The sequence below is a fragment of the Equus caballus genome, chromosome 17, assembly GCF_041296265.1.
Source record: "Equus caballus isolate H_3958 breed thoroughbred chromosome 17, TB-T2T, whole genome shotgun sequence".
NCBI classification, from domain to species: Eukaryota; Metazoa; Chordata; class Mammalia; order Perissodactyla; family Equidae; genus Equus; species Equus caballus.
In genome coordinates, this window is record NC_091700.1 from 29690109 (window position 1) to 29718027 (window position 27919).

General features: G+C 40.6%; 1 protein-coding gene across 21 annotated transcripts in view; it reads right to left on the reverse strand.

The window, feature by feature from the left end:
- Positions 1–27919, reverse strand: part of STARD13 (StAR related lipid transfer domain containing 13) — a 487282-nt gene that overhangs the window by 81865 nt on the left and 377498 nt on the right. Inside the window, exon 1 of one of the 21 annotated variants that reach the window (XM_070239511.1) lies at positions 11877–12289. The exons of 18 other annotated variants lie outside the window; for them this stretch is intronic. The gene's annotated coding sequence lies outside the window, so the exon portion shown is untranslated. Of the gene's footprint in view, positions 1–11806; positions 12290–27919 lie in introns of those variants that run through there. 2 more of the 21 variants (XM_023621502.2, XM_070239514.1) reach the window with 2 other exon arrangements.

Sequence of the window (27919 nt, forward strand, 5' to 3'; positions counted from 1 at the left end):
CAGCCATTAAATACGTAGTACGTCACCATTGCACCAGAGAATATGAGGAGTAGAAACAGAGGTCACCTAAATGGCAGTGCTTAAACTTTGATGAAAAGGAGGGTTGTTAGTGACAAGAAGGAGGGGAAAAAGTTGAATCATCAAGCAATATATTTTCAAAGGTCTTGAATCCTTGTGGAAGGTTCTAGAAGGAAACACTAGGCTCTGGGTACAGTGAAGTCTCTAAATGCTTTGAAAGAAGGGAGGAGCAGTAACAATGAGGGCAGACACCCAGATGAAGCAGAGCACCAGGTCCTTCATCGTACGAGCTCACGCTCTCCCTGACTCTCTGAGGCAGACATTGTTATCACCATTTTGGAGGTGAGCAGTAAGAAAGCGTGCACACAACCAGGGACAGCGCTGGACTGCACACCCAGATCCTCCTGAACTCAAAGCCTTCCACCTTTCCAGGACGCCATGCTGCTCTAAGGCCTCCTGCGCCAGTGCTGTTGGCAGCTGCTGCACAGAGCTCGCAGCGTGAAAACAAGGAAGCCAAAAAGAGGACCCCAGCGTGGGGGGCAGGGGAGAGAAAGTACGCAGACCAGTAAAATGAATGAAGGGGTTTACCCAGCAATCTGTCCGATTAATTAAATTTAGCTATCTACCGGCTAAGTACTCTGCGGCTCCATGGTGATTATCGAGCCAGTCAGAATTTCAAATAGCGCTGATAAGTAAGTGTAATAGGATTATGCTTTTTTTCTTCTCAGAGCTGAAGCAAAAAAGTTCCTTTAAGCCAAGGTTTTCATGTTGTTGTTTTTTTCTATTAGAAACAAGTCCAGAATTATCTCAGAGACCTCAAAGATTGTTAGAGCTTATTTTCACTTATATAGGGAAAAATGAAGAAAGAATCCTTGCTTTGCAGAAGCAAGAGCACAGAACCACGTTCTTCCTGGCCCTTCTTGCCTCAATCTGAGCTTGTCAATGGACTCGACTCAGCAGAAAAGCCGTAGGAATGGGGCCATGGGCACAGCCCATGCCTAATAACTGGATAAACAAATATACAAAAATGTGATGACTTTTGAGTCATAAATACCCTTCACCTTTAAAAACAGGCATGACCTTAAAATCATGTGTTAAATGAACTTTTGCAAATAAATCAATTTAAATATGGAGAGCTGGTTAATATTTCATTTTGGAAATATTCTGCTCTGAAGTCCAGTTTACTAAGACTAACTTTTCCACTTTAAAGAAAGTGTTTTGACTGAATCTTAAAGCAAACTCTCCCCCCCCCCAATTTATGTATCTTGTAAATGTAGATTCTTTTATGGTAAGCATACATAAAATAGGTTAAAGCAGCATGTTTTTTAAGGTTTGAAAGTATATCTACATTTAAACACCATATTTTAAAGTATTTAGCATGGAATGAAATTGCTTTAATATAAACTAGACATAATTTGTATGTTTGTCATTAGAAAATTTTTAAGTCTGTGATGCTTTGTTGGTTTGGGGCAGAATATAGGACAAATTCAAAATAAGGAAGACTTACCGTGGAAAGAAAAATGGTTCTCAACTCCCATATATGGAATTCTTTGGAGAAAGTGAAAATGGATTTTTCTTTTTAAAGAGAAATGAATGATAAACTGCTCTTTAAAAAGGAGATTATATATGCCATTAGTCATAAAAAAAAATGACCAGAGCTACCGCAGAGACTTTGAATTCTCATTTTTCTGGTGACGCAGCCCACTCTTGTATAAACATATACACATACCAATATGTTATATGAACTGCAATCTTGTAGTGACTTCAAGGAAGAATTTGTTTTTATAAAAGAACTCATATTTTCCCATGCATCTTTACTTCTTGTGCAAGAACTTTTATGAGATTCTAGTAAACTGTGGTTCACTTATTTTCCTTTGTTCTTCCCTTTTTCCTGGAATAGAATATTATCTGGATGTAATCATGTTCACGGAGAATAAATTCTGACTAAGGATATGATTTAAATCAATGACCAACAATTAAAATGCCTAATCCTGCCACCACTTTGGAAATGGCAACATAACTTTACCCGGTCAATACGTTCACATTTTCTAATGCAATATATGTTCCCCCCACGGGAAGGAATGCCATTTCACCAGCCTCCTTTGTTATCTTTGCAGATGTAGCCACTCTCTCCACCCCAGCTGACTAAAGTGGAGGTTTTGTAGCAGTAGAAATACAGTGTGTAAATCCTTGGCCTACTGCCTCAGAGTCCCTGGAGACGGTATTTTTCTCTCAGCATACTACTCGACAACTCGTCAAATCACTGTTCTTATTCACGTACTATCAGTCAGCCTGTCTCGTGTTCCAGCCACCTGGAGCTGACAAATATTTTCCTAATATGAGGGATGCCGTAGTAACCAGATTTGTGGCATGGTAACTAACCAGGCACAATGGTACTATAATGTAAAGCAGGAAACAGACAGGTAGCACCCTTAAGAGTATTATCTCAAAGAGTGTCTTGAGAACTCAAAATTCATTATTTTTAGAACTAAGTTCTTTAGACACAAGAATGAGAACTACCTCAGATCCTAAGAGAAGGAAGGCAGTAATTAAGATTGGAAAGATCTCGGGTCAGGTCCGGTGGCACAGGGGTTGGGTTTGTGGGCTCTGCTTTGGTGGCCTGGGGTTTGTGGGTTCCATTCCCAGGTGCAGACCTACACCACTCGTCAGTCCACGCTGTGGTGGCAACCCACATACAAAATAGAGAACTGGTATAGATGTTAGCTCAGGGACAATCTTCTTCAAGTAAAAAGAGGAAGATTGGCAACAGACGTTAGCTCAGGGCCAAACTTCCTCACCAAAAAAAAAGATTGGAAGGATCTTATGTTTCAAATCTGTTCATTTCTTACAAGCAATGCCATCTTGGACAAGTTAATGTGCCTCTCCGAGCCTCAGTTTTCTCATCTGTAAAATGGAGATAATAATCCTGCCTCAAGGGGTGGCTGTGAGGACGCAATAGGATGATATTGGTACCGTGGTTGGCAGATGAAAAGCACATAATAACTAATAGCTGTTATCATTAGGCTAAAGAGGAAGGCAATGGGTATTTATAGGACACAAGGGCAACAGTCACCAAACTAGGGTGCAGATGAATATATTAGAAATTTCTATTTGTGTTTAAAGATTTTATGTCAGTATTTTAGATATTTTAAGAAATAAACTGTTATGCCAGTATTCAATATGAGGATTTGATATAAGGTGCCCTCACTTAAGCTGCGTGCCTTCTGGTGGTCTCTGTGGGAGGCGGCGCTAGAATCACATGTGCATTTCAGTACTGCCAGGTGTCATGGTGTACTCCAGTCTACACGTATGTGATCGAAAGGATGTAGAATCCATTGCTTACTTTTAACCAAATTAACCCTCACAAAATGGAGATGCAACTGAAAAAGATTCCTGCAGAGAAACCACAAAGAGAGGATGATGTTAATTTCTGCTGCGAGTAGCCAACAAGAAAGTGGCAAAGCTGAAATTCCCCCACCTCTAGTACCGGCCCTGTAATAGTCACATCTAAAAGGTAGGAACAAGGAAAATATATTTAGACCAGACAAGAAATCAGCTGGAATAATTTTAAATTGTCTGGAAGATGATTGGAAATAGGGATTTATGTAATTGTTGGTGAGCTATGTATGGCCTTTATGAGTTGAGATACTTGATGATAGTGGAACATGTATACAACTTGTGAAATGCAAATAGATATATTGGAAGTACTGCAGAAAATCTCTCGTTACTGATAGGAGCATACATTCAAAAAAGAGTGGGGCCACTGTGCTAGGCAACATGAGCATAGAGTGGGCATCCTGTGGGACCATAGCTGCCAGCATGCTGTCCCACCTTTTTCACAACATGGCCCACATTGTATTTGTACTATCTGCTGGGATAAACTGCAGGCTGCTGGAAGCACAGGGTTATCACATGGGGCCTTTGGCTGCCCCAGGCCCTGCTCAGCCAGCTGGAGGGCTGATGGGATCAGTATCTTCAGCAGACCTATGCCCCCTGCAGAGCACACCAGCATCCCATGGGAGGCACCTCAAAGCACACTGGTTGGAAAGTCAGTCCTACGGACAGATTTCGGCAGGGCTAATTATTGAAGAATACAGCTCTTTGGTTCTAATTGAGTCAACTCTATAGAAAAGGGGAGAGAAAGGTTATTTAAAAAAATGGACCTCTTAAGAATCAGCCGAATAAAATTTGTTTTCATCGCAAGTGGGCTTGTTGTGAACAGTTAAATATTTACACTATCGCATTCTCTCCGGTCTGATAAAGGAACAGACTTTATATATTTACAAATATTCTCTTTCCTCTCTGTCAGTGGGCATATTCCGCTTGTGTATGTTCAGCACCCAGCAGAGTGCTGCTCACACAGTAAGTGCTCATAAATGTTTGCCGACCAGATAACGAGCCACAGTAAGCTAAAAACACTGTTCATCAATCCTTATATTCATATCCAGTAAGGTCCTCGTCCTATTCCTCCCAGCAGCTAGTGAAAAACATTGCCACTGACTTCCAGTTCCCAGCTGTAATCCTACGCTACTCACGCACTCTTCGCTGCCTTTACCTGTTCCTTTGCTGAGATCATCAAGACCATCCTACAAAAGCTGTCTCAACATCAGTTATATCCACCTAAGTCATTTTGTGTAAAACTCCTCAAGTCGTCTTCGACTTATTTCTTATTAACCCAAACCCACCAGTCATGGATGGATGCTTTTGTGTTGAAATGCCTTCTTTCTCTCCTTCTTCTTCTGCCCCAACGCTGCCTCAACTAGACCATCAACTCTTGAGAACCCCAGGCTCACTCAGCACCACAGCCTTTTCTGCCTTTTCTATTTCCTCTGTTGGACCCCCTCTTACCTCAGCCATCCATAGACCCCCTCTTTCACTCTCCTTCCTTCAAGTCTTTACTCAAGTCACTTAAAGAGGACTTCCCTGGCCACCTGTTCAGAAAATGTGAGCCCCCCCCCCCCACCTCCTGCTCACATTCATACCACCTTTCCCTGGTTTGTTCATTCTCTTCATCAATTATCACTAAAATAAACAGAGTTTATCTGTCTATGTTGCTCATCATCTGTCTTCCCCACTAGAACATAAGCTCCATGAGGGCAGGAAACTTTGTTTTCCTGCTTTGCTTATTGACATCTCTCTATTGCTTAAAATTGGGCCTGGTGCACAGTAGGTACCCAATTAATATTTGTTGAATGAATGGAGGGATAAGTGGATGGATGGGTTATCGCAATGGACCTATAAGTGGTGTCATGGCTTCTTCTCTAAGATATCCTACTACCAGAACATTCACCCTAAATGACAAATTAAAAATCACCATCCTCCTCATAAACTGTCAATAGTTCTGCATGATTTATGAAATAACATTTAAAAACCTTCAAAGATCTGGCCCCAATCTCCCTTTCCAGTCCCATTTCCCAATGCAGCTATCTCCCCATACATCCTAAAGTCTACTCATGCTGGGGGACTATGCGTTTATTCTTGAACACATTCAACACTTTAAAGTCTTTGTGTTTTTAGATATATATCCTTTTGTCTTGGAATATCTATTTCCTACTTTGTTCTTTACCGAAATCTATCAATGATTCCAGGCATGCGCAAATGTCATATCATGCATGAAGCTGCCCCATTCTTCCAATTAGATTTAAACATGGTTCCATAGCGCCTTGCCTCACACCTTAGTGCATTTAGTATAAAGGTTATTCTTCCTTGAATCGTGTCCATATCTACCCCCAAGATGGGACTATAACATCCTTGAGAAGATATTATAGGTCTGTCTCCTTTGCACAGTTCCTTGTACATAGTAGATGATCAGTACATGTTTGCTGAATTATACAATGTCACTAGCTGGGGATTTTGAGACAAGAGAATTGTAGCAAGATAAGCAGTAAGATCTTTTGTAGAAGTAATACACCAACACCAAACAACTGAATGTTAGCGAGAGTGAAAAGAAAAATACAGTTACAGCTTAAACCAACATGAAGTAGGAGACTTTCATAATAAACTCTAAAGATATGGATATCTTACTTCTCCCTGCTGTAATGCCTGGCACAGAGACGTCACTTAATTTGAAGTTTGATTCTCAGCTAAAAATAAACTGCTTTTTTAATCTGAGTGCCCACTATTGTTGTTTAACCATTTTGTGGTTTTATTCAAGTACTTGCAAGGCCCAAAGAACACCAGTCAGGATGCCTCCGTGTTACATAAGTGTTCTTTTCATGGAGTAATTCATAGTTAATTCTAGAAATTGTATCTCATCTGCTTGCTGGTTTCTCCTCCCCAGGCCTGTCCCCTATGTATATAGCTAGTCATTGGCCAGGCCCAGTACAAATGGTCCAGTATGCAGGATAATAAGCACATGTGGAAAGAAGTTCTCAGGAGACTGTTCTAAATCATTGTTTTCTTGTGGGGAGTAGAGAACCAATAATTCCAAGAAGCTTTTATAGCATAATCTTCACTGAGGCAGTGGAGTGACTTTAAATTCTGGAATCATGGGCAACAAATTCAGGCAGGGCCCTCTTGCCCTTTGCTGACTGCAAAATAAACAAGTGTCCTGGGAGGCCCTTCTGAGAGGTTGCAGGGTAGCTGCACGCCCTCCGGGAACTCCTGGGGCCCCTCTGGTTTGCTGACAGCACTCACGTCCTTCCTTGGTGTCCAGTAAAGGCCACTGGGCTGGAGGATCTCAGTCCTCCTTCAGTGAGCAGTTGCTCTCTCCTTCTCTTCTAGCTCCGACAACCAGCTCGGCTCAGTTCAAGCTACGTGACCGACCCCCTTTGCTTTCATGCCATCGTTTTTGTTTGTGGAAGCCGCTGGCAAGGTGTAGCTACCCTGCCAGCCCTGTGAAGACGTTCTCCTCAGGCTTCCACAGCTTCACCGAGAAGGAGGCCGCTTCAAGGAGCTTTCCTGATTAGGAAGACTTAGGTTTCCTGGAGGGTAAACTGAACCCTCAGGACTCTGCTTTGCATGTTGGCTTGGTTGTAGCCCATTTGGGGATTTATCTATTTATTACCGTGTTTGTATTCATTTCTGAAGTTGGCATTCCTTCACCATTTAAACAGTGAAGGAGGCGACTTGCACCACTTCTTCCGCAGTACACCGAGCAGGACCATTTAGAAATGTCTTTAGAGCAGGCGCATGCTTCTCTGCCCATGAAGAGAAGATGGACAGGCCTACTGGGGACATGTGCCTGCTCACCAGCAGTCTTTTGCTCTGGCCTTTACTGAGAGCTTTCGGGAGTGGCATTATTAGTGGGGATGCATTTCAAGTATTATTCCAAAAACTGAAAAAAGAAAACCTCCCCTCTTGAACAAAGAGGTGAATGATGGATAATGTATTTCAGTGGCGCGGCCCCCAACCCATTTATCAGTGAGGTTATAAAACAGAGAGTGGAGCTTCTAACTCAGCTCAGTGTTCAATCGACTACATGACCTTGATTGGATAGGAGATTATTTCCAGTATTCCTGTGGTTTATCCTGATATAACTTGCAGAAACTATTATGATAAAATGGCTTTACCTCTGCCAGTTATTCCATGTAAAAGGAGATTAAGTAAGGGATTACAAAAAGCTCCCACAATTTACATAGTTTTCTTCACAGTCATTTAACAAGTAGACTCAAGTTTTCTCTGATTAACCGTGTTTCACCTCAGTTCAAGAGAAAAGTTAAATGGGTAAAATTTCCATCTCTCAGTGATAGTTTATCTTTTAATGAAAATGGGTAAGACAGGCCATTTAGGTCCCTCTTGATGCTAGGATTATTGTTCCTTCAAAGAGTTTTCAAACTTTGGTCTCAATGGTTACCTTATTTTCAGCATTTTCTAAACTAAAAAAAGCGAGAGTAATAAAACGAGAAGCCTGATAAGAAGTTGCTAAACTTGGTTGTTCTAAGTATATCTCTGGTTCTGTGTAAAGTATCTAAGACAGGCAGCCCTCAGGTCCATACCATTAGGAAATGATTGATCAGGCAACCTTTGGATTATTAAGAACTTTATTCTGATTATTAAAATAATGCTGGTCACTAATTTGCCATTTTCCGTATTATTTATGAATAATATCATGTTAAACATCTTTGTTCAGAACGCTTTGTCTACTCTTATTTTTTGTTTTTTTCACCCCTTTGTTAGGATAATTTCCCAGAAGGGGAATTACTGAATCAGAGGGTCTTGATAAATTCTGCCAAACCACCTTTCAAAAAGATGATTAGATTTTATTTTTAAAACATACATAGCTATAGATATATCAAAGCTCTCTCTAAATAAAGACAGTGGGTTGATAGTTTTTATTTAGCTAGGCATAATTAGTAGGACTCAGATAGGACTAACACATTAACAGTTTATCTACTGGTGATTACATACAGGGCTTTCTGTTGTTGGAATCTCAGGTTCCCAGTCTAAAGAGGTCTATATCCTATTATACTACAATGGTCAAATTATTCCAGACACAAAAATGGGTACCCGGATTCTGCCTCAGAAAGTATGTGATTATAGTGTATCGCCAACAAGATAAAATTTTCCAAAAGGTATGGAAAGACTGACTTATTCATTCATTCAACAAACAGTACTTGAACACCAGCCAGTTGTGAGAAACTATGGTAAACCCAGGGAATCAAAGAAACACGGCACCTTCCCTGACTTTGAGGAGCCCATGAAGGGAGAAACATATGTAAATAAAGCACAAAGCAGAACAAGATAAGAACTTGATTAGAAGTTTATACTAAGGGAACCATGAATGAAGAGCCTCTGACTCTGTGGAGGAAGAGCGTTGGGGAAGGCTTCAAAGACTCGTAGTGCTTAAGATAGCCTTGGAAGATGAAGAGAATGATAAAAAGTCCTAGAAAAAGTATTTAGTAGAGCCCTGGGACTAGCATGGAGGTGTGAAAGCACATGGACTATTAGGGGCAGTTGGTGGGGAGGGGAGGAGGAACATGACTGGCAAACATGTCAGTTCTTCCCATGAAGGGCTCTCAGGCTTCAGAAGAGGGAGAAAGCATACCTTTGAGGAGATCAGAAAAGGGTCAAGAGAAGCCTGTGGATGATGGGCAGGATTTAAGAAAGGGAGGAAAGGGATATTCCAGGAAGTAGTCAGTTCAAAGTTTTGAAAGCATTTTCACGTACATTATTGTGCTATTTAACCCCCACAACAACCTTTCATGATGAAGTATACATTCTTATCCCCATATTGCAGCAGAGGAACCAGGAGCCACTGGGGTTGACTCGCCCAAAGTCGCACAGTTGAGTGGGGTGACTCACAGGGTGGTGGTGCTTTACAATTCAGTGACTGGTGCCCATGAGGATGGTTTTGTTTGGAGTATGGCAGCTGAGATCAGCAGGTCTAACTTCTGACTTCTGATGTCCTTTGCACTATACTAAGCTGCTATCATGTTTGTCACTTAAAATGAAAATGGTTTACAATGAAAATACACTAAGGGCTCCTATGTTTTAATTTTAATGTTTTATTTACCGTTGCTTTACTAGAATACTTTGGAAGGATTTTATATATATGTATCTTATATGAAGATAAGCATATACTTATTTAAATATATATATGTATACATAAAATGTAAGAAAATATTAGGTACCTTAATTTGCACTATCATCCATTTTCCTTATATCAGGAATTTAAAAAATTATATATATTTAACCATAGTAAATCAAAGCAATATTGCACCAATTTTGACCCAACTTCTAAAATTTCAACCTGTTTGAGGAAACGACCAGTATTTCACAACGCTGGGAAGTGTATTGAGAGAATCAAAGAATAATTCCACAGAGAGAAAAAAGGTTAATGCAGTGCTTCAAGGGTAAGCTACTGCAAACGAAAGGACCACTGTGGAAGATGATAGAATTTTGTTTTTAGTGATCCAGAGTTTTTCAGCTTGTTCAGTTGAAATGTAGTTCTGTCTAAGGAAATGGAGGCAACTTCATACACGACATATATACTACAAGCTAACAGCACAAGAAACATCATATATATCTTACTGACATTTGAAATGTCTCTGGGAGACAAAGAGATGGCTAGAATTCTTGACTCTATTTTTAAGCAATGAAAGAGATTTATTAAAAGGTTAGTTATCTTCCTCATGGTCACCGTGTCAAGCAGCATGAGGGTAGTGGCTGAAATCCAAGGCTTCTGACAGTTACCTTGGTCCTTGCAGTAAATTCAGAATGTTTTCATGAGGTCTGACACGGGTACTGTCAGAAATTGGCAAACATTCTTTCACACATTAGGAAAACAGGGCTGGATGTTGCCCTGTCACATGTCAGCATACGTCAGCCCATGTGAGTTTAGCTCACGTAGAATATACTGGCTGGCATATCTGAGACCCTCACATACAGATACGAGTCTATATATCAAGAAGAGAATGTTCCAGAATTTCAGAAAGACTATCCCACACACATCTCTAAGTGACTGCATATGTTGCACTCAGTCTACGGAGAACTCTGTCTACTGATATTTTCTTCCTCTCAGTCTTCAAATTTAGACTGTAGGAAACAGGTTAAGCTTCTGAAAAGACAGTAGGACAAAACGTTCAACTTTCAGTTTCTGATTCCTCCAATAACGAAAGACATAAATGTGGCATTCATTACGAAACGTGTGGAAATGGCCCTGTAGAAACCATATGGTTGCCAGCGACAGCACAATCTCATTCAAAGGTGCCAAGAACACTAATGGGACCAGGATGTCAGGAAAAACAGAAATAGATCAATATTTCTCCCCCACCTGCAGTTGTCCCCACCATCAGTCACTGCGCTCGCTCTATGTAAATGAAATCAATCAGCAAGGATTTCTGTAAAATGCATAAAACAGTTGTCTTCTAGACTCTACCAGAAGATAAATGATTCCAGACGTTGGACTGCAGCCATTTTCCCACACATGCTACAAAGTTCTGACATCCATATTGGGCCATAACACTGAGTGGTTTCTGCTTCTGCGAGTTTACAGCCACTGCTTCCACTTCTGGTTTGGACTAGACAGCCTGCCAACGCCAGTGCAAAATAAGTCCCTTTCTGCCTGTGTAAGTTGTAAGAGAATTATCTTTTTCTAATAAAGGGGTTCCTGTGATCCCCTCAAAACTTTTTGCTATTGCTCCTATAAGTTTATCATTCCAAATCACTGCTTTAGATCTCCTTGGAATTAGACAAATCCCAGCCTAAGAAACAGTTGACATATGGCATCAAATGCAAACCATTTAGATGTAAAATACAACAAACAGCACAAGTCCAACTTTGTTTTAAAACTAATACATTCTAAAATGTATTATGTATACATAGAAGGATTGTTTTATATGGTAGCTTATGTTCTAGAAAAAGGTAAAAGGCTTTTGAGAAAGATAAACTAAAAGAAGATCCTGAAGCAGCTTCCTTTAAAAACTATGTCAACACAATAACATTATTTAGAAAGCACATAGAAGTCTAGGTCATATTTATGGCTATTTATGTAACTGATCCCATGGAATGAAACATCCAGTAGACAGTATTTACTGCCAGCCTCTTAAATCTGAGAGATGGGCACTTTCTCACTAAATTGCCTTTGAGGAAAGACACAAATAATTTTGCTCATAGTTCAGAAAAATAAGAAAGTCCTATATCAATGTCTATAGTCTAACAGAGATAAAAACAATTCTCTGAGGTTAAAAGTAAAATAGATCTTGCTGTAACTTTCAAATGTTTTTAAAGTGAATAATCAAAATGAGAGGTACAGCTTTACATTTTAAATCAAGTTCTTGTTAAAAGAATGCCCTTCTAAATATCAAATATACTACAAAGAAAACTATATATCAATAACAAAACTCACAATGCAAATAGGAAGTAACTGTTGTCTTACCCACTCCAGGACCTCTTTTTCTTATAGAATACAAACTTACTTTGTTTAAAAATGTCCTTAGGCTGTGCTGCGCCTTTGAAACAAAACCACTCTCTTCTTCATTTCATTTTCTGTTTTCTTGAAAATTGCTCCTCCGAAACTGACAGATGGTGCATCTGTCACTGAGTGTTTCCTCTTCGTTATCTCTGCCAGCTAATATTTCCTCTGTGCTTAGCTGTTGTCTGTGAGACTGTTCCACATCATTCTAGCCTGATCAATGGTGTGCCTGGTTTGAGGGTGGTTTTGGCCCCGCCTCCAGCTCCAAGAGCAAAAACGAAAACTCACAGCTGGATTTCCTATAAATCCTCTCTTTCAAATCTGGCTCTGCAGCTATGGCACATACTAGAGGAAAAAGCTGCCAGTCTGACACAAACCAAGAGGGGTGATCCTCTCCCAGGGATCCCCCATACCAGTGCCAAGCATGTATGTTATATAACAAATTCCATTTTAAGTTAGCCTGGAAACTTTACAGGACAGGAGGAAGTGTTTTAAACCAAGCTTAGGCTTTTCCATGCCTAATGAGACTCAAAGGAAGATGTCCATGACTGAAACACACACACACACACACACACACACACACAGAGGCACAAACCCATAACTAAATAATTTTTAACACGTAAAAATTGTGAAAACTGATTGCAAAGAGAAAATGGAAAAGAAGAAAATGCCAAAACAGTACATTACAAAATTGGTGTGCTTGTAATTTTCTACCCTAAAACACAAGTCATGATTCATATTCAGACGACTTTACACCCCCTAAGCCATGGGATTTGCAGGTATTTACACTGCTGATGAACGTGGTGAATCAAGAGAATTTATGGGATGCATTTCAGGTTCTAGAAGAGAGGAGATTCCTCTACCAAGCAGAGTCACATAGGTGAATGTGTAACACCAGTCTGTTCTGTAAATCAATAGGACAAAGGATGCATTTTTAGAAATATATTCTACGTGATCAACAGTTATCAAAGTTTATTAGGTAGAGGGGTCGCACATTTAGAGCAAATAATTACGTGAGTGTTACTAAAATAAGGTTAAGGGTTTGAAGACTGTGTTAGGATCCAGAGTCAGAAGGTCTGGATTCAAGTCTCAGTTTTGTTTCCTAGACAGTGTCCTTGAACACGAAAGGCACAGGGTAAGCTCTGGACACCTCAGAGGGGATTGCAAGATTAAATCAAGATGATAAAGTACTTTGTTTTTACTAATCTACGTTTGTATTGTTCTTTTCAACAACAGAGAGAATATTAAATAAGTATAAATATTTAATCTGGCAAAGGATGGCACCAGACTAAATACCACAGCCTGTGATAGGAAAAGCTAAAGATAAAAGGATTCTGAGAATAATGTGCGGGGTATAAAGTGCCTGCTGAGGACAATAGCAATTCAGATTTTGAACATTTGAACTCTACAGTGAGAGAGTATGCGGTAAGCATAGGTCAGAGTGGGGCTGGGTTGTAAAAGCTTGAATCTGTAATTCTCTTCCACAGTCTCACAATAAAATCCTGGGACTGGCATCTGTCATTAGTCTGTGAGTCCTTTGAGGGCAGGGACATACAGAATTCGCATTTGTTGAGTAGATGAACGAGTGAGACACTGAACTAGAGTTACCAGGAGTTACTCACTCTAAGGGAGGGAGTGCAGATTCTTGTGAGAAGCTCGAGCTTGAAACTGGAAAATTGGACACTTCAAGGTTGACGCTACCTGTATGTCTTTCCAAATGTAAGGTCAGGATTTGTAGGGAGAAAGGCTTTCTGTGTCACTGAAAAGAGGAGATTTTGTTCAGGGACCTCTGATCTGATCCAGCTTTCTACTCTCAACCTCCCAACCCCTCCCCTTCCCCACTTCCTCCCATGAGAATGTCATCCTGCTGACAATGAGGGTGAGTCAAGAGCCAGGATGTTTGTAAACGTCCCTTTAATAAAAGTACATGGATTGTTAGGTTAAATTCTTCCTAAGTGGGCATGCAAGTCCTCGCTTGCTGCGACTGGCAAGAAGTAGGCTTTCCAAATCCAGCGGGACCCTACTCCATGTGGGCTGTGCCAAGGGCAGCTGTGGACCCCTGGCCAAGGAAAGGCAGATGAGATGAGCTCCTGTTCCTACCCTGCATGCCTCCCCACCGCCAGCGCACTTCTGTGTTCTTGGCTAAACACATTGGAACGTTAATCTTCTTTCATAAAGGCTTCAGGTGTATGATCTCTTCCCCCCAAGCTGAAGGATTATACCAATTTGGGGTAAGAGAATTTACCAAGTGAAAAGATCTAATCTAACAAATACTTTTTCACTCCTATTATGTGCAAGGCGTTCCACTAGACACCTCCGAGGATGCCTGCTTCCAGCTCTCCAGCAGCCGGTTTACAATGGCACAGATGATTACAATCTAAAACAGGATATGAGACCAGCGGGGGACAGAAGGAGTGCAGCTGGGGCTCAAGAGGGAAGGATCACATCTGCTTTGGGGAGTGGGAATGGGAGAATCCAGAAAACGTGACTAGGGTGGCAGCATTACGGTTTGGGAAGAATCTGCACAGGCAGAGACGAGAGGAAGGGCACTTGCGAGAGAAGGACGCTCCTAGAGTAGAGAACGAGCTCTAAGGCACAGAGGCAGGAGCAAAGCAAGCTCAGGAAATGGGAACCATCTGGTTCTGCTGCAGCATAGGGAACGTGGGGGAATCACGGGGGATGAGACTCCAAGGATGGGGTGGAACCATCCTGTGGCGTGGCCTTGAATGCCGGGAGGGGGTGTGGGAGTTAACATGAAGTTCACAGAGCAGTCAGGAACCCTTGGAGGATTCTGAGCACAGGTGTAACATAACCCGAGCAGGGAGATCTAAGAACCATGTTTAGGACGGATTATAAAGGAGATAGTAGGCAGACTGACCCGATTATGAGGCTATTGTAATAATTGAAGCAAGAGGTCATGAAGTCTCGGACTTGGAGGATGAGGGTAAAAAAAAGAAGGGTGCTAGAGGCAACAGCACAGACATCAGAGTCAAAGAAAATCTTGTCTTGAGATATTTGCAGACAGATGTGCAAACATATACAGGTTTTTAGTTCAGCATTATTTATAATTGCAAAAGACTGCAAACTACTGGTAAATGCTTACCAGTAGGGAACTTGTAAATAAATTACGGTACAGTCATGTAATTAAATACTCTGCAGCCATTTAAAATATATTTGCAGCTACAAGAAAGCTGTCGTAGAGTACTGGTGCTAGGCACCAGATTGCCAGTGGTTAAGGAGCATGTGTAGAAGAGAAGCTGTGGGCAGGGAGTAAATTTATGGTAGAGAAAGAAAAATATTGGGGAGGAATGGGCACTGGGAGAGGAACCAAGAATTGGATTTGACTTCCAGATTGGCACCTATCTTCCCCAGAAGTAAGACAACCTAGAATTGTGTAGTGTACAATCTACTCAAATGTATGTGGCAGTTTTGCCACAACCACTAACTTGAAGGTGCCAGAAAACTGCCTAATCCAGTCCTGGCCATTTTCATGGTAAGCCCAATATCCATATGCCTGGGAAAATCTGTACTTGAAAAGCAACACTATCCATGTTTGGGACAAAAATCCTTTTAAGGATTATACCAGAAGGCAGAGCAAATGGCACGGTGTCTGAAGTTTCCCATTTTAATCAAACTCTGAGCATAAGAAGTCAGTTAAGCATCACAAGCAACATCCATGCCCAGGTGTAAGTGCAGTGCGAGTTCATAGACCAAGAACAGCAAGAATAATTAGGACTGATCTGCTGGTCCTCAGTTGTGGAATCCTTAAGCTAGGGACTGATATTTCAATCATCAGTCCCTTTCTTTTCAATGACAGGACGTCTTTAATGGCCACATACAAGAAGTAGAGTCCAGCCTGACAGAAGGGGTATGAAACTTCCATAGCAAACCCTGGGGTCTATAGCAGCCATGTGCTGTTTGAAAGGGCACCGTAGGAAGGATCCCAGAGGCAACAGATATGGCTCCTTGGAGATTTTCTTTTCTTTTTTTCAGAGAGGCAGGCCAGATTATTAAATGTTTCTTATGAGTTCCACAGAGAGGAAAAAACAGAGGAAACAGGGACTCCCCAGAGGAGCACTGACGATCAAGGAAAGAGCCATTCAGAAGTGATAACATGCAGACAATTTGCCTTGTGCACAGAATCTGTGCAAGAGCAAATTAAGAGCAGTAGTTCACAGCTGGTGAGGACAGTACGGCTTCGTGGATGAGTGTGCGCTCTCTTTAACGCAGTGAAAAAAGTGTACTTTGTGTATCAAATGCCTGGGTTCTAATCTTGACTGCCAGGTACAACTCACACGAGCTTGGACAAGTTACTTGAGATCCTTCCTTATTAAATGGATAATAATAGCTTTGGAGTTGTTGTGAAGATTAAGTGGGTTAATGTATGTAAAATGCTGGGAACAGAGCTTGGCATAAACATTCAATATATGTTATTTCTCATTCCATAGTGAGAATTTTAAAATATAGATGATTATAACTACAATTAAAGAGTGGAATCTGATTAATCACAGTTCAAGAAACAGAATTATCTGCAAAAATAGCTGATTGCAGTACTCGTCTGTAATTTACTTTAAAACACTCGAGCTTATATGGTGCAATGTTATGTGTGTGTTTCTTAGCAGTACCTGGTGCTGCTAGCATCTCGCCAGGCATTCAAAGTCTGGGACAGTCTAGCTAGTATTCTAAAGAGGGAGGCTGCACTTCAGAATCTGCTGATAGAAGCCCCGCTGGTACCATCTCTCCACAGACAATCTCCAGTTAGCATTCTGAGTGTCAAAAATGAGTTTTAACTGGTGAAAATTGTTACTGTGGACTAGCGTGCTTGGTGGAATTAAGGTATTCAAGAAAAATAGATTGGCTCAAAGTATTTCAATGTAAAAATCCGGTAAGACCTTTACCTGTATCTCTGGTAATAATGTCTCAGTCTAAATTCTGAAATGGTCCTAGATATATTATCAATATGACTTGGTTGTAAGATTTTGGGGAGAATAGATGGCCTCCTTTTGCCTCAAAACTTCTTCTTTGGCTACCATTATCTACCAAAAAGAACCTAAGAATTGTGCATGACCAATGTGATCATTTTAGTTCCCTTAGTCAGCCGCAATTTGTGAGGGTTCTGTTTGCCTGCTGCTGGCAAGGGTGACAGAATCTGTTTTCAGAGTCTGGTGTTTTCCTCAAGCCTCTCTCCAATCTTTTGTGTAAGATTGTGGTTGAAGCATCTAAAAGGAAAGTGAAGAGCTGGGACTTCTTCAAACCTACACACAAGTTACATGAATTGATTTATGTGTGTGTGTGGGGGTGTTTGCTTGTTAATAAATGTCTATATATCTGACAGAATTTGGTCCTGCAAGAACCCATTTTTATTCCCAACTCCTAATTTCACTTGCTTTCCTAGAGGTAATCCCTATTAGTGGTGTACTGTCTATCTTCCAAACTTTTATACATAAATGTAATATATATACATACATATACACATGTAACTATGTATAAATATATATACACAACCTTTTATGTATATATATATAACATACATCTACATACACATATTTTATATGTGTAACATATATCTACACATATATGTACATACACACCCATGTTGCATACCCATTAGATAATTCTTTTTATATAAATAGAATCATATTGTGTGTATTATTCAAAGACTTATTTTGTTCACTTAACAATATGTCTTGGAGATTTTCAAATAAACAAATAAGAAAGCTACTAGCTTAATCCAATGGAACCCAAGTGACTATTTAGTCAAAAGTTTGATACCAGGGAGGCCAGACCAAGGACGCAGCAGTGCTCCAGAATGCAGTAGAAACATGCCTGTGCCTCTCTAGGTGCATCACTTGTCCACCTGAGGCTGAGAGGCCTGTCCCTCCTGTTCCCCTCAGGAGGTCTACGTCCTGGGCAGCACGGTAGAACAGGTAGATGAATGAATGACTACACAAACTCATAAATGAAAAACTTAATTGAGTGGAATTCAATTCCTTTCCTTGTTGCAGGTAACAGACTCTTCCTCTAGTCTGCACACGGGTATCTGGAGCATGCATGCCTTTTTTCTACCATTTTAGGCAGAAAATAAATACTACCTTCTACTGTTGAGTTACTCTTACTTGTGGCAATGGGCATGCCAAACTTTCTGATTTGGATATTGAGTTGCTTGGGTGCACATGCACTCAGCACGTAAGCAAGTGGTGACATGTGCTAGTCTGCAGGGGTCTCACAGACAGGTAGAGGCAGGTGCAGATGTGCACAATGGGGGCTTTGTGACTTCCTGAAGTCTCTAGTGTCACGGAACCCATTTTCAAGTTGCGACTTGTGGTTTCCAGGTTCTCAGGGTACGATGGATGCCTTCCACCCAATTTCAGTAGCAAACATTCCAAGTAATGTTGAAAAACAAGCAAACCCATGTGTATATTGCTAAAAACAAACTGTCCACGAGTTCCTTTTCTGGAATTTAACATTCCTAAACAGGTATAATAATCTATCAGATAATTTCCACTATATTTAATCCCCTTTCTTTTTCTGGGGAAAAATGTTACCTTTCATTATAAAATTAGAAATTTTCACTTTGCTGTTAGTAAGTGTTGTTTAAAATGGAAAGTTTTGTGAAGCTATTATGTCTTTAGATTGAAGCAACCTACCCTCATCTCTAATATGTTCTTATTTTGAATCAAATCAAGGTAATTGGCTCAGCTACTGGGATTATTGACCTTGATTTTTTTAACTTTCTTTAGCCAAAAAGATTACATCGGAAAAGTGACAGCCCATCTGCAGCAGGAGAGCTCAGAGAATGAACCAAAGGAGTAACGACAGCTGTACGTGGAATTCAAATGACAAGAACTTAATTCCGCATCAGGTACAATTTGAAAATGTCAGCACTGCCTTATCTATGTGGATGTTCCACTGTATATATGGGATTTCTATTTCAATATTTGTAACATTCCAAAAATCATAAACTTCTGGCTTACATTACCTTAAAAAAAGGAGAGAGATAAATAGGGAGAAAAAACATCCTGTCAGCAAAAAGTCAACTGTGCATTGGGAAGCTGTATTGAAAACAGAAAAAACAAAGTCACATTTGTACGAGAATAACTGTGTTCACAATAGACTCAGAAGGATACAACACATCAACATCTTTCCCACAAATCTGATGCTCTGCAGAGCTGACTTGTGGTTTCTTTTGCCAAGGAATGGAACCTACTTTGGCTCTCGTGGTAGGCAAGGTATGTGAAGTTCTGGCATTCAGCAGCTACAGACCAGAGAAAGTCAACAGAGAAGCAGAAAGTATAAACTACCTGCTGGAGTGATGCCAATTTCATGCATGGTCTTCTTGACAATTCTACAAGAACGGATTTGCCTGTTGCAAAGTAGCACTATTATTCTTCAGGACCAACTCGAATTCTGTGCTTGTGTTTTCCTGGCACTTCTACTATCTAGTAACCCTTGACCTGTAAACATCAAATCGTATACTGGTTTAAATCTTCAATGGTGTGATCTTTAATTCTGGGCAGAGAAATCCAGAATTCATTGGTATAACACCGAGCACAGAGGCCTGCGTTAATTATATGCTAATAGCCATCAACAAAGAAGCTGCAGTTTGGAAGAACAAAGCCCTGGTCACATGGCCAGCCAGGCTGATCACTTTCTAAACTGGATTTCTTCCACTGTTTTGAAGATTATGTCACCTATTATTACCTCATTCCATTTGTAGGTAGCTTTTTGAGTTTTATTCAGGGTTACCATCAAAAACTGGATTATGCAATGAAATTTCTAAAAACGTAGTCTCTGTTTTAAAGTTCACTTTGAAATTGCAGAAAAAAAGCAGACCTAAAGTAGACTCTGAAACTATAATGAACATCATCTTTTTACAACCGCGCAAACCAAAAGCACATTCCTCATTTTTTTGGTTTGTATCTGCCGGCATTCTGACAAGAGCTCTCCATGATTTGATTGAAACCAACTTCAAAATCAAAGTTGGAGGCACACTTATCTAAAAGGTTCAGGGATCCGAGGCTCCTGAACTTGCTTCTCATTTGGCTGTGAAGCGTGGGTGGTCATGAGCATTCCTGGCAGCTAGACGGCATTTGCTAATGCATTTGACTTTGCAAGCTGTTAATCAGACTTATCAACACAGGCAAGCAGCACTGGCCACAAAAGATTAGCTGCTCTCCTATACTGCTCCCAGTAATCCGAACGCAGGAACCTCAGCACGGAGGGATCGCCCCCGCCAGCTCTAACCTTCAATGACTGCAGAACTTATAAAAACCTTAGCTTTCAATAAATTCCAGATTTTCTTTTCCACAACCTTACATCCACACACACACAGTTACCCACACACACACACACACCCCTTCCCCTTCTCTTGTGATAGTTGCTAAGACCAAACATCTGTTGTGCTGTACAGTGTATGAGTTTTTAAAACAACTACGATGGGCTTTAAAACACCACCCATATTTTGAGTTTCAAGGTGGCCTTTGCTGTCAAGAGATTCAGGTGCTACTGATCTCATAAGAAAAATGTGTACAAGAATCAGGAAAGAGCCTGGTTTCCAGGGAAACTAAACCTTGTTTAAATCTTTTGGAAGCATTCGATTCTAACTGTAGTTTTCCCCCTAACACACACAAACCTTTGCTCCTTGGGAAAGAATATATTTAGAGGACATGAAAATGCTTCATCTAGCTCAAAAGTGGACACATCAGAGAATTCAGGAGAGATTGAGTATTTTGGGGAAAAAATGGGCACCTCAAGCTGAGCCTGCCGGTCTCAGATGGGTGGAATCTTGCTTTCACTTCAGGACTCTTCCTTAAAAAGACCATGTGCAGGGCTGGCCTAGTGGTGTTAAGTTTTCCCGCTCCCTTTCAGTGGCCTAGGGTTCGCAGGTTCGGATTCTGGGCATAGACCTACACACCACTCATCAAGCCATGCTGTGGTGGCGTCCTATATACAAAGTAGAGGAAGATTGGCATGGATTTTAGCTCAGGGACAATCTTCCTCAAGCAAAAGGAGGAAGATTGGCAACAGATGCAAGCTCAGGGCCAATCTTCCTCACAAAAAAAAAGGCAGGGTGGGAGGGAGAAAGAAAGATCACATGCTTCATCAGCGGACATATTCCTGCTTTGCTGGAGACATGCTAAAGTTCCCATGCTGGAAGCACAGCCTTTGCTCCTCCTAGCCTATCCTAACCCCAGGAGGCTAATATTAGTTCTACTTCTACAAAACAAAACAAAACAAAACCAGTAAAGGTTCATCTTCTGTTTCAACCCCCAGCCAACTTTCCCCACAGTGTCCTCCAGGTAACCTCTAAGCATTCATTTGTAACATATCATGATTTTTTTTTTTACACCAAACCTGATGACACTCTGTTGCACAGCATAGTCAGAGTTTGGAGCCATGATCCTTGGGCATAATAATGCTTATCATATTTGAGGTCAATTTCAGCACCTGGAGATGTGGCTACTTCATGGGTTTGACGTGGTTAAAGAGGTACAGGAATAGAAGATAACAGGAAATAGAGAAATCTCATTTTCTAGGTGTCTTCAAAGGAAGATAGAGCATCATTTCCCCAAAGTATTTGAGTGTAGGCCATTCCAGAAACAAAGAGAGACCAGACAGCTTCTTGGGATGAAGAATATGGTTGAAAATATTTGACCATATGCCATCCATCATAACCATAGGACATGAGATTTGAAAAGACACCTTCTATCTCCCCAGCTCATTGTTTTTGGTGACATATGCAAATTGAATATTGACATGCCACTTGGGGAGGGGACGGCAAACTGGTAGGGATGTAGCGAGACCAAAAAGCTAGGGAGACCTCCCCTACCCTCATGACTTCAGAGGCTGCTACCTCCTTTCTCCACTGCTTGGCCTCTTCAAAACCCTCTCTGTCCAGCCTGCTCCTGCCGAATGTACCATTTGTCAGGCTGAATAACGGGGAGAAAAGAACCATTTGTTTTCCAGACAAGAAGCCAGTGTAGCTGCTGTGAGGGCACAATGACATTCCTGATTGGTAGTAGGCCTTAGAGCCATCCAAGTCAAGGAGGAGCCTGTCCCTCAGGGCTTCTCCACTCACTGCTGTGCCAGGGGCTGTCAGCAGATGGCTCTTCAGAAACTTCAGGAAGATTCAAGGGGAAACATGGGGGGGAGGGGAGCGGTGCGGAGGGGAGAGAGAGAGGACAGGGCAGCCCCTGCTGGGGAGAATGCCACTGAGCCAGAAACAAAAAACACCTTCATTAAAAATATTCTCAAAATTAAGCTTAACATTACGTTTTTGAAAATGCAGCTTTACTGAAAAATTACCAGCCCAGGAACTATGCTGGGGCCAAAGATAAGTAAGGCACAGCTCTTTCTCATGAGGAGGCTCCCAGCCTGGCAAGGCAGGGAAATCTAAGAAGTGATTATTTCTAAAGAGAATGACAGAGGATATTAACACTTACTGAGTATCTACTTAATGGCAAAGCCTGGAGCAAGCTATATATTACATACATAGACATAGAGTCTCATTTCATCTCCATTTTACAAATGAGGAAACTGAAGCTCAGATTTAAGTGGTGTCAAAGGCTACCTAGAAACTGCTGACTCTGTATTCAAATCCAGGTCTTGCTCCAAAACATGTAATTTTGAAGCCCATGCCATCCCTGCACTGTGCCTGTCTCATTTCATTTGTCTGACTTACAGCAACCTGTTTATCCTTCTGCGAAATAAAATATTATAAGAAAAGCTGCAATATCTTAACACAGCAGAGGTATCATATAAATTCAAGTTGGCGTTACTCTAACATATCTACTTATCTTTCATTTAGTTGTCTGTGAAGAACAGATAACATTTTCTGTATTCCTGAAACTCGGCTTTGAGATTTTGATATTAAAAAGACAGCGAAGGACACTTTGTGATAAATACGTGTTAGGTCGCATCACTCCATGCTTGGTTGTGCTGAACAATATGGCACTGAAAAACCAGAGACTATCCTAAGGTGATTTCTTAAAGGAAAACCTAAAGGTAAACCTAGCTTGGATGGCTCTAAACATAAGGGCATTGGAAATATACAGAGTATGTTCCTTTCCTAATTTTTAAAATATAACAGACATGTGCTTCCCATGCCTCTTGCATACAGAGTTCTATATAAGATGCTAGGGGCTGGATATGAGAACAATGAAAAGAAACCTCAAAATAACTTCCCAGGAGTGCGGGAGATGATCATCACGCGGGACATCACAGTTCACGGGTGTGACCGCAGAGCGGGGAAGCAGGGGTGTCCAGGAGGAAAAGAGCCAGCTGCAAGGTTCCAGACTGAAATACCGACGGGCAGATGGGCTGTAGTTGTCATATTCCTGCAGCACCTTGTCAAAGAGTTACAGGCAGATCCTGTCCCTGCTTTAATTTTTTCCTCCACAGTAGTTTCACATTCTGCCCCACTGTCTGCCACTTCCTTGGTTTAATGTCCATCTCTGAATAAAAGCTCCCTGAGGCAGGGATTTTTCTGTTTTGTGCACTGATATATCTTCAGTGGCTGGAACAGTGCTGGTATATAATAGTCGTTCAAATGTAAACCAAATGAATGAATGAATCACGTAATTGATGAACACACATGCACACTAGATGACGGAGCAAACAACGGCTACGGTCAAGGGTCAGGGCCAAGAAACATATCTATCTGAAATTCAGGGAAAAAACTCTGTAATTATTATTTTGGCCTCTAGGTTCTAGACGATGAGTATTAGCTGGTTGTAGACAATGAATATTAGCTATAAGGATGAAGATCTTTTATGAACATTAATAAATTTAATATACATATATCTTTAGAAAACGGATGACTGAAAGCTTCCCATGTTCTGATTCCAATAGATTACTCTGTCATTAATCTTTTCTACAGTTAACAACACAGATGAAAGAAGGGCACTTTCACTTTAACAAGAAACGTTTGCCCTCTATAAAGTGAACACAGAATAAGAAGTTCTTGAAGACTGCAAGAACAGACAAAAAATTTACATGAATATCAGAGGAGCACTTAGATGGACTCACAATACTTTTCACATCTATTAAAATAGTTAACTTCCCCCACCCCAACCCCATTCACCTAGGCCCTGGAAGAATATTCAATCGCATATGGACTATCGAAAATACTCATCATCAACTCTTTAAACAAAACTGTGGTAAAATACATATAACATAAAATTTACCATCTTAACCAATTTTAAGTATACAATTCAGTAGCGTTGAATACATTCACAGTGTTGTGCAACCATCACCATCATCCATCTCCAGAACTTTTTCATCATGTCAAACTGAAGCTCTGTTCCATTAAACAATAACTCCCCCTTTCCCCCTCCCCCAGGCCCTGACAATTACCATTCTAATTTCTGTCTCTATGAGTTTGATTTACCTAGGGTAAACGAGTGGAATCAAATGGTATTTGTCCTTTTGTGACTCGCTTCTCTCACTTAGCACAGTATCTATGAAGTTCATCCATGTTATAGCATGTCAGAATTTCCTTCCTTTTTAAGGCTAAATAATATCATCATGAACTTTTGTTACTAATTAAGACTGGAAACTGCTCTTGGAGCAAAGATTCATCAGTTTGTCTTTGGTGTGTATCTGCACTGGCCTTCAGCACACCGAGCCCCCCATCCCTCTGGGTCAGGTCCATGCTGCTCCTTCTGAATCGAGCTCTTGTCCTACTCCTCTGCTTGGTCAATCCAACTCTTCCTTGGAGCTCCAGCTCATTCTCATCCAGCTCCCCACTGCAGGACTAGCTGCCTAAATTGTGGATCCTAGTGCAAAATGAAAATGCAGGCCCCTTGCTCATAAATTATTAATAATTCCAGTCTCCAAGAGATATTCATACACCTACCTCCATTGCAGCATCTTTTGCAATAGCCAAAAGGTAGAAGCAATCTAAGTGCTTATTGATGGGTGAACGAATAAACACACTGTGGTATATACATACAATGGAATATTATTCAGCCTTAAAAAGGAAGGAAATTCTGACACATGCTACAACATATGCTTGAAGACATACGCCAAGTGAAATAAGCCAGTCATAAAAGCACAAATACGTTATGGTTCCACCATATGAGGCATAGAAAGGAGTGAAATTCAAAGAGACAGAAAAAAGAATGGTGGTTGCCAGGGGCTCGGCGTGGGAGGGCAAGGAAGGAGGAGATGTTATTTAATGTGCACAGCGTTTCAGTTTGCAAGAGGAAAGGATTTCTGGAGATGGATGATGGTGATGGTTGCACACAATGTCAATGTACTTAACGTTACTGAACTGTACACTTAAAAGTGGTTAAGATCGTAAATGTTATGAGTCTTTAACCATATTAAAAAAATTATTAATAATCTCAAGGTGGCAACAGCAATACATACATTAAACCAAGTCCCAGATCTTTCTAAACGTGGGGCCCTGTCACAAAACTGCAAGGCTGCACACCCAGGAATCCAGCCCTGACTCGACGTCCTCATGGTACCTTATTTGATCACACTTCTAGAGCGCTCACCACTATTTACCCACATGTGGGGATGTCCTCCCACTAAACTGTGAACTCCTGGAGAACAGACTTGCGTTCATTTTTTATTTTCCTGCATCATCTTGCACGTGTTTGATGCTAAAAGGTATTCGATACGTTCTATCGAATTAATTTCTGCTATAAATTATGTTAATGACAAATTATGTTTGACTTAAAAAAACCTTACAAGCATTTATAAATGAGGCCAATATATAACATTAGCAGAAACAGAACGTTTCTAGAAGTACTTTCTGATGACTTTCCCCACAAAACATTTAATGTCCATTTCTGCCAGGTTTCTATTTTTCTTTTTATTCATAGTTTTCTATGTTAGGGATGAAGAAGGAATAAGACACCTAAATGTGCTATCCATGTAACATACAAATGGCAAAGCCCTAATAATTCTCAGCCATTTGAAATTTTTAGCAACCAGCAAGGTATTCAAAAGTCCTCTTTGGCAATGAATAATGTCACAGAGAGAACGCATGGGTAATTTGAGGAAACATGGCCCTGAGTCTGACTGCCACAATTCTTATTCGTTTCCAGGCTGACTCTTAAGACTGAATTAATTTCGTGTTGATCACTGGTCTGTGAAGCACTGATAAATTAAACGACTGGTAAATACAATGACTTCTAAAGGGATAGAGGGTTTTGGGATCCATTTTCGGCTTGGGATTACTACAGAATTTCATTTCTGAAAACAGACCACAGATTAATTTAGTTAAAATCTAATAATCAACTAAAAGAACTTAGGTGGAAGTCATCCAACTTGTCCTAGATTACCCAGCATTTCTTGGCAGTTCTAAGAGTCTGAAGAAAAATGTTAAAAGGGTTATCTGAGGACAAGAGTTCTGACAGTACACTGTGAGATTAATACATAGTTTTAACCTTAGTTCTTCAAGGATAGTATTTTTACATTGCTGGTCATAAAACAAAACTAAAAACTGCGTGGATACATTTTAAAAGCTCATATGTAACACATTTCTGGCTGTATAGGACAAATAAGCTTAAAAAAAACCTTAACATGTGGTAGTTAAAAACATGGGCTCTGGAGCCAGTCTGCCGGTATTCAAATCCTGCCTCTCTCACTCCTGGCAGTGTACCCTGAGCAAGCTACTTAGCTCTTCTCTGTGCCTCAGTTTACACACCTGTAAAATGAGGATGATACCAATACATATGTCATATGGTTGTTGAAGGGGTAAACAAGTTCACACATGTAAGCACTTAGAACAGTGCTTGGTACATATCAAATGGTCACTAAGCGTTAGCGATTATTTTTTCTAGATATAGGAATTTCCTAAATTTTGCAAACCACAGGCTTGCTAAGTGATGGTCACAGCTGGTTAGAGTAGGGGAGGACGCCTGACTCAAGAGGTCATAACACAGGCTTGGTTGAATCAATCAGATTCCTACCCAGGGGGGAACTAAACTGGGTGACCCAAAACACAGAGTCCACGGTGGGGAGAAAAGATAGCAGTTACATTTGATAATGTCTAAGGTGAGGGAGCAGAGGAAGTTGTTTGACTAGTTGACTGAAAGTAACCCAGCACTTATGGAGAAAAGCAAAGATAGGAAACACCACGCAGCCATGGCATGGAGATGGCAGCTCTGATCTTCCAGGTCTTCACTTCACTTCCCATGAACACTGACCAACCTTATTTCCTGGGATTTGATTTGGAGAACAGCTCCGTATCTTTACAGTCAACTTTGTATTAGTCAAAATGGGCTAAGTTATGTTTACTAACAAATAGCCCCAAATCTCAGCAGCTTAACATAACAAAAGCCTACTTCTCACTCTACTTTGTATGCATGAAAGGTTGGCCTTGGGGCTTGGTTCATTTTAGTCCCTCAGAGACACAGGCTATTGGAGACTTCATCTCAACAATCACCACAGGAGGAAGGGAACACAGAAGTCATACACTGGCTTTTAAAGCTTCTACCTGGAAGTGATTGACATCACTTCTACTCATATTTCATCAGCCAAAGCAAGTCATGTGGCCACACCTAACATCAAAGAGGGACTACAATTCTGCTGCATGCCTAGGAGGGTTACATTAGAATACATTTAAAGAGTCTTAATGACGATCACACGCTCCCTTTTATGATTGGGCCAGTCTAAACCAGTCTCTATTTTTTCAGAAAACAACAACATTGATAGAAACATATATATGTGAAACATCACTGTCCCTAAACATTTCTTTCAAAACTGTGCTCTTCTGAATATAATCATATCCTTTCCACTCTGTACGGATATGTGGTTTACCTGAATTTTGATTCCTTAGCTAGACATTCTTCTAAGTCATTCTACTTTTTTAAAGAGTAAATGAGAGTAAAAGTTGAAAACTTTGGAAATGAGGTATTACGGGATAACTGAGGTTTTTGTGTAACTGAGATAACTTTTGTGATGACTGAGGCTGTGTATCTAAGGACTTAGTAGAGCTTCTGAACAAAAAATGTTTTTTGGATGGCAGTATTTAAAAAATTGTTATGTATTTTTCCTTCTTTTTAAACAGAATATACCTATACAATTTAATGT